At 38.2% G+C, this 6,905-nt stretch overlaps 1 long non-coding RNA gene across 1 annotated transcript; it reads left to right on the top strand.

Moving 5' to 3' along the window:
- Positions 1-1,104: 1,104 nt before the first annotated feature.
- On the top strand, positions 1,105-4,399 carry LOC141445235 (uncharacterized). Its single transcript, XR_012453305.1, has 3 exons — positions 1,105-1,201; positions 2,310-2,430; positions 4,375-4,399. It is a non-coding gene; the product is annotated as an uncharacterized lncRNA (long non-coding RNA).
- Positions 4,400-6,905: the final 2,506 nt, after the last annotated feature.

Raw genomic sequence — 6,905 nt, forward strand, 5'->3', positions numbered from 1 at the left:
TAGAGCTGAGGTTGAGGCCGCTGGTGGATTGTATGACGAGGCAATCATATCATACACAAGAGCTCTGCAATTGGATCCCAAACACAAAGTTAATGGAGTCTATTAAAAATATAAGCGTTACTCAAAAAAAGAAACTTAAGGTTAGTAGCTGCTTTCTTAGTAAAACAAAGGTAGTTAGACAATTAGGGCTGTTTCACCATCCATTGATTAGTGTTAACTGGTGGTTAGGTGTGATGCCGTCTCTATTTGTTTTGTTCGAGTAGACGGAGACGGCATCACATTTAACTGTCGGTTAATGCTAACCAATGGATGGTGAAACAGCCCCTTAGACATGTAATTATTTACACATGACCATGGTGAGCACAAACTGCATCAACTTGTGGTGATTTTACCCATCCCTTTTTTATAAAAATTGGTATGTTGACTGGTAAGCCTTTAATGAGCAACTAAGGATGCTTTCACATGAGTGCATTAGTGCGTTTTAGATCAGCTAAGGCAGTAGTTTCTTTTCGGCAGCAGTTTTTAATTTACCCCTGAAAAATGTTGGTAGCTGTGCATTTTTTCCTTAATACAAGTGCATTGCTATGCTTCCATCACATTTGTACCCAGATATCTGATGGCATCTTGTTCATTACCCTTAACAAAACACAGTTTTACCCTTTTGGGTAATTACCCTCAGGATTGAAGCCAATGATCTAAGCTTAAGACCTGCTGTACTGCCAACACTCAGATAAAAAAGTGGGCTGAAACAGAAAAGTACATTACCTTTCATTGTCATCCAGCTAGCCAAGCAGTTGAACCTGACCATGATCCCAAGTTCAAACCCCGGTTTGGAGAGATATTTGTATGGAAATATGAGTGTTTGTGCTTGATTCTTGAATGTTATAATAATAATATGTATATTTATAAATAAAGGCTTCATTTAGTTTGGGATTAGGTCAATTTGTGTTAGTTAACTCATGTTATTTATTCCTTTAATTGTGGTCATAATGCAATCAGTAAAACTACTATTAAATAGGCATTAAGATATTTCTAAACATACTTTAAAGACTTGTGACATCTTAGTACATCTACAATTACTTTTCAATATTTTTTTTCAGACAGTCAAAATATCATATGGGTTTGCTCATGTGTGGGCCTTATCTTCGGTATTCTTGTTGTTATACTAGACTATAGCTTGACCAAGACTCCAACATTATCAGTAAGTATCATTTATAAAATTTAAATTAAAAAAATTGCCAATAATAAAGTAGCCTATTGACTGGTTATTGTTCTTTTGTTTATGATACAGCTTGTGAGTTGACCAGGGAGCTGTTTTTATTTGGGAACTATATTTTCTGTCACTTAAATTTAGATTTGTCACTAAACTGCGATACCCTAATTATTATATCTATCCCTAAGAAATATATTGGTCATCAAATTAATCAAATCTGTCTCTAAGTATGAGTCATCAGATTAATGTAAACCTGTATCCTAAATTATAGTTTGATCATCAAAATTCGATCACCAAAATAATAGATCTGTCACCTAATAAATAGATCAGTTCCTTAATTCGATGCTTCTACCTATTCTACTAAGGCAGGTCTGGTTAGGTACGACGACGAGCGAAGCGAGGAGGAGTGTTAGGTAGAACTGCGACCCTCAGTGCGCGAGCCGAGCGAGCGAAGCGAGCGTGCCGCGGCAGCGGCCGGCGAAGTGCCAGAACCGAACATTTTTTGCTAACTTGTATGATGATGTTTGTAGTAGGTACACACTGCGAATTTTATTTCGCGCGGTTTTTTCTCGCAATTCTGTAACACATTGAATCTTTACGAGTATCTGCACTGGCGGCAAAAAATTCGCAAAGAAAGTTTATGTAAAGCGCGGAATATAATTCGTGCGAATAAATATCGCGCGGAAAAATTCGCAGTGCGGACAGGGCCTAAGATAGCTGGTGAAATTATTAGTATGCCAGCCTAAAGGCTAAACAGTGCATAGGTCTTATCTTCTGTTTGGTTACCTTATGTCCATTCCATGGGCCTCAGTTTCCATTTTCCATTAGGTGGAGCGTGTCTGCATACTTAGGGGCTGTTTCACCATCCATATTAGTCTTAACTGACGGTGTTAAATGTGATGCCATATCTATTTGTTTTGTTCGAATAGACGGAGACGGCATCACATTTAACCGTCAGTTAAGACCAATCAATGGATGGTGAAACAGCCCCTTATAAAAAAAAGATTGTTCATTTTAATATCTTTTCTATTAAGTACAAAAAAAATATATCTAAAGAAATTCTAATTACAATGTATCTTGATATATTTGTCCTCAGAATCCATTTAGTATGGTAGCCTTTTCAATTGCATTATCTGGTATCGGATGGATGGCTGGCAAAGCTGCAACGATGATGGGTAATGATGCAGGGAAATCATTGCAACCTCCTGATGATTTGGGTAAGTATAGGCCAATTTCTTAATATTAGTGTGTTCTAATCCATTTTTACACTATATTAGTTATATATACATATAACCTTTGCTATATAATAATATTATGTAAACTGAACTAGCCTTTACCCGCGGCTTCGCTCGCGTAAACCATAACGGCGGTTTAAGACTAGCATTTTAGATCGATAAAAATTAGGTATTCAAATTTAGTTAAGTGATTAAGTTGAGATGGCGCGCGCGGCGCCTTGTAGTGCCAAGTGCCTTGAGCAGCCGCCCAGCCCTGCCCCTTAAAGCCCAACACACACAAACGACGGGTGCGGTCGGTAGCGGGCCCGCTACGGGCGTATTTACATGGCAGTATATGGACGACATCACACGGACCCCGTCGTCACAAACAGCGCGGGCCGAGCGGCAACGGGCGGTGTTTGTATCGCGCTGCCTTGGCACTTTCCGCCTCTTGTCAAAGGATATCGCGTTCGAGGTACATAAGTGAATTTGGCAGTTTATATCGAACTGCTGATACCGAAAATGTGGCGCACACGCTCTCTGTGTGTCTCTATTTTAACCCCCGACGCAAAAAGAGGGGTGTTATAAGTTTGACCGCTATGTGTGTCTGTCTGTGGCACCGTAGCTCTTAAACGGGTGGACCGATTTGAATGCGGTTTTTTTATTTGAAAGCAGGTTTTCTAGCGATGGTTCTTAGACATGTTTTATCAAAATCGGTTCAGCCGTTTCAAGATCATCAGCTCTTTTGTTCGCTGCGGTAGGAATCTTAGCATAATCAGCGGTAGGAATCTTAGCAGTTCGTGACAAAATTTGTCTTGATTTCCTTTTTTGTTTTTTTTTTTGTTTTGTAAAATGTCACGAATAAATTAACTTTACTTTCAAACATATTTGGGACCTAAAATTTGAAACACCCATGTATGCTATATAACTATGCAAGATTATGGAATTCTCGGCCTGATGCTGCAGCCAGGATATCCAGAACACTAGTAGGTACACTCTTGATAAAACCATAGCAGATATATCGTGTTTGGATTCGTTTTGATCAGTATTTGATTCTACATACAATGCAATGGTGGCAACAGGATGAGCTGATGCTGCAGCCAGGATATCCAGCACACTAGTACACTCTATAAAAAATAATAGCACATATGTCGTGTTTGGATTCGTTTTGATCAGTAATTGATTCTACATACAATGCAGTGGTGGCAACACGACGAGCTGATGCTGCAGCCAGGATATCCAGCACACTAGTACACTTAAAAAAATAATATAGGTATCAAAGTTTAATAAAACATGAAATAATAAAACTAAATAACGCTCCTTAATACTTTAAAAAATACTTACTACCTACATATGTACTTTAGTTTCCTGTTAACCTTAGCGGTCCCCCGACACCGACGACGCTTAGATAAAAAAAATATTACTAGGTACTTATACTAAATTAACTTAGGCTAATTTTGCGGGAAATCAGCATAGTCCCCGCGGGATAGGGATAAACGAATTCTTCGCAGATGAAGTCGCGGGCAACAGCTAGGTAGTGCATAATTATTTTTTACTTTTTAGTTGTCTTTTTTGGCGGCGTTTTTTTCGGGCGTTTTTCTATTTTTGTTGGCGTCGTTTTGTGTCGTTTTTTTTATTTCATGTTATTCAAACTTTGGTACCTATAATATAAATGTGTGTTGTAGTGATAGCATCACATGCTACTATTGGCGTAGGCAAGCAATTACGATTTTCGGCTGATTGGACGGATCTAGTTGGTATGATACCTATGGCGCGTAAAGCCACAGGATGTGCAAGCTCGAATCCCGTCTGGTGATTCGAAATTATTTTTCGTATAAATAAACACGTTTCACACGACTTGTCTGTCGCGAAGCTTTAAAAATCCCCTCGTCTATTTAATTTGTATAGCTTGATAATAACTATAAAACTAAAACTTTGTTTTTTCAGCTAATGAAGAAAAGGAAAAGGAAAAGAGGCTGCTACAGAAAAAAAGAAATATAGTAAAGCACAGGCACGACACAGATACAAGCAGGGCAAACTTTAGTCTTAAGTTTTGTTTTTAATTCTCCTTACATGTTTTCTAAATACCATTTTAGAAAGGTATGTACCATAATATTAGGAACCACGCAAGGGTTTTCAATGAGATCATAACAGGGCTGTAAAAATACACTTTATTGCATTGAAGATCTCCTTTCTTGGTCCTATTTTAACACTTAGGGTGAGGGCACCAATCATGGACATGTTAAAAACAGTAGTACCCAGTAATGGACAGCAGGCATTAAATGCCTTATTCTATTCATGAACTTTACTAGTTATGATCATTAGAACTGTATCTATATTCTTAAAATTTGAGTTAAGGAAATAGTACATTGTGTCTTAAGGGCGGTAAATAAGGAATTACGAACGAGAGTCTATTAGAAGCCCGAAGTCGAAGACTGAGGGCTTTAATGAGTCGATGTTCGTAATTCTAGTACCGCCCGTGCGACATACAATGTTTTTCATCACATTTGCAAGTAAAATTTTATATTTGTAAAAGAAAAAATATATAATTCTTCCAAATATTGGCGATACCTTAGGCTGTGCTCTTGGCAGCGCCGCCCTCAACCTCCCTCGGCATGCGCCGCAACGTGCGTGTGCATGTGGTGGTCCATGTAGTCCTGCAGCAGCGCGCGCAGCGCCATCAGTACGGGCACTGACTCATTTACCGACCTTGGGCTTCATGACAAGAAAATGTGTACGCGCAATGACTCATTTACCGACCACGGGTTTCATGACAAGCACATTAAGGTCGAGGGTTTTATTTGGGGGGTTGCAACTAAGGTAGCCTGCATGTTACGACACTGTTTACGAGCAAGTGTGATGAAATAGTAGATTATTGTCGTGGCCTGGAAGTAGGCAATTGCTGGCTGAGTATGAGTATTAAACGGACGAGCTTGCGAGTCCGTTTAACTAATACGAAGCCAGCAATTGCTATTCCAGCCGAGACTAATATAAAGCTTTTCTCAAAAATGGTGAATAATTCTGAAATAGAATAAACTTTTTCTCAAAATATATTATAAAATTTAATTTTATTCCAAAAAAATTCTTATGCTTTCCCGCCATTGTTCATTAAAAATAAACTGCAGGTGTATTTTTCCACCGAAAACACCACAAGCTATTTCAGACCCAATAGAAAAAGTCCGAAGTTCCAACAAAATATCTGATACCGGCCATTAGACTTGGCTGTATACGACTTGTGCCAACATTTCCATGGCCTTTTTAACTTAAAAAAAAAATGTGAATGATTGCAGGCGCGCTCATTCATTATTGTCGAGCTAGCGCGCCTGCAATCTTTTTAACTTTTTAATTTTTCGCTGACCATAAACTATGCACTTTACCTTCTGATATGTAAAGAATAATGTCAACTTTTACGGACATTTTTGAGAAAAATAACATTACTAGTTCCTATCCATGACTGGCCATCGCCCCAGTTAAATTTAGGATATTGGTCAGTATTATTGTAATGACAATAATATTAATCGTCTAATGTCTACCCCAGTTTCACCATCCATTGATTAAATTTATTTGACGTATAAATGTGATGCCGTCTCTGTTTGTTTTGTTCCAATATACATAAACGGCATCACATTTAATACAATAGGTGATGCAACAGCCCCTTAGTCTATAGGACTATCGGTTTGTAGACATAATTTCATTTTAACGCTTTCACCAATCCAGTGTGATTCGTCGTCTCGAAAGTGATAGCCGTAAGTGTAAGTGTATTCTTTTGAATTATCGGATGGGATCTGCAAGGCAGCGTTTCCACCAGAAATGTGCGAGGATATGTTGCGAGGAATGTGTTAGTCATGAATCAATAGAAACACTTCATTCACCTTTTCTCGCTCACCGTAGCTCCAGTGGAAGCAGGCCGGCAGAGTGGTAAATGAAGAGTTTCTATTGACTTATCTATATGGCAATCCGCATCCTCGCACATCTCTGGTGGAAATGCAGCCTTATATTAAGATTACGTGACACCATATACAACGTGTTACAAAGGAACCCGTTAAAATATAATAAATTATTAGTTAGAGTGAAAGATATTGTCAACTCTAGTATAATCCGTGAGCTCTTAGAAAAACCTTCGGGTTTCGGGGGAAATCGGAACGATTCGTTCGTTAGTAGAAAACGACAATTCGTCACTACTTTAAAAAAAACTCGTAGCTCAAAATAGACAATTTTTCTGAGTGAACTTTAAGACATTACATCAAGGTTCAATTTTGTTGACATATTGATTTTAGATACGAGATTTTTTCAAAGTAGGTTGTGACGAATTGTCTTTTCAAAGATCAATCACGCGAAGAGTGCACTCGTTGTGTTTTCATTGATTTATATAGAGCAGTTAAAACCACCACTTACTTATTTATTTAGTTTGCTATTTTTTAGAAATTGATTTCCATGGGGAGTCAACTTAAACAGCGTATTTCTGTAAATAGCCAATC

This window comes from Choristoneura fumiferana, unplaced genomic scaffold (genome assembly GCF_025370935.1).
Source record: "Choristoneura fumiferana unplaced genomic scaffold, NRCan_CFum_1 Sck3bRy_76;HRSCAF=253_pilon, whole genome shotgun sequence".
In the NCBI taxonomy this organism is placed as follows: Eukaryota; Metazoa; Arthropoda; class Insecta; order Lepidoptera; family Tortricidae; genus Choristoneura; species Choristoneura fumiferana.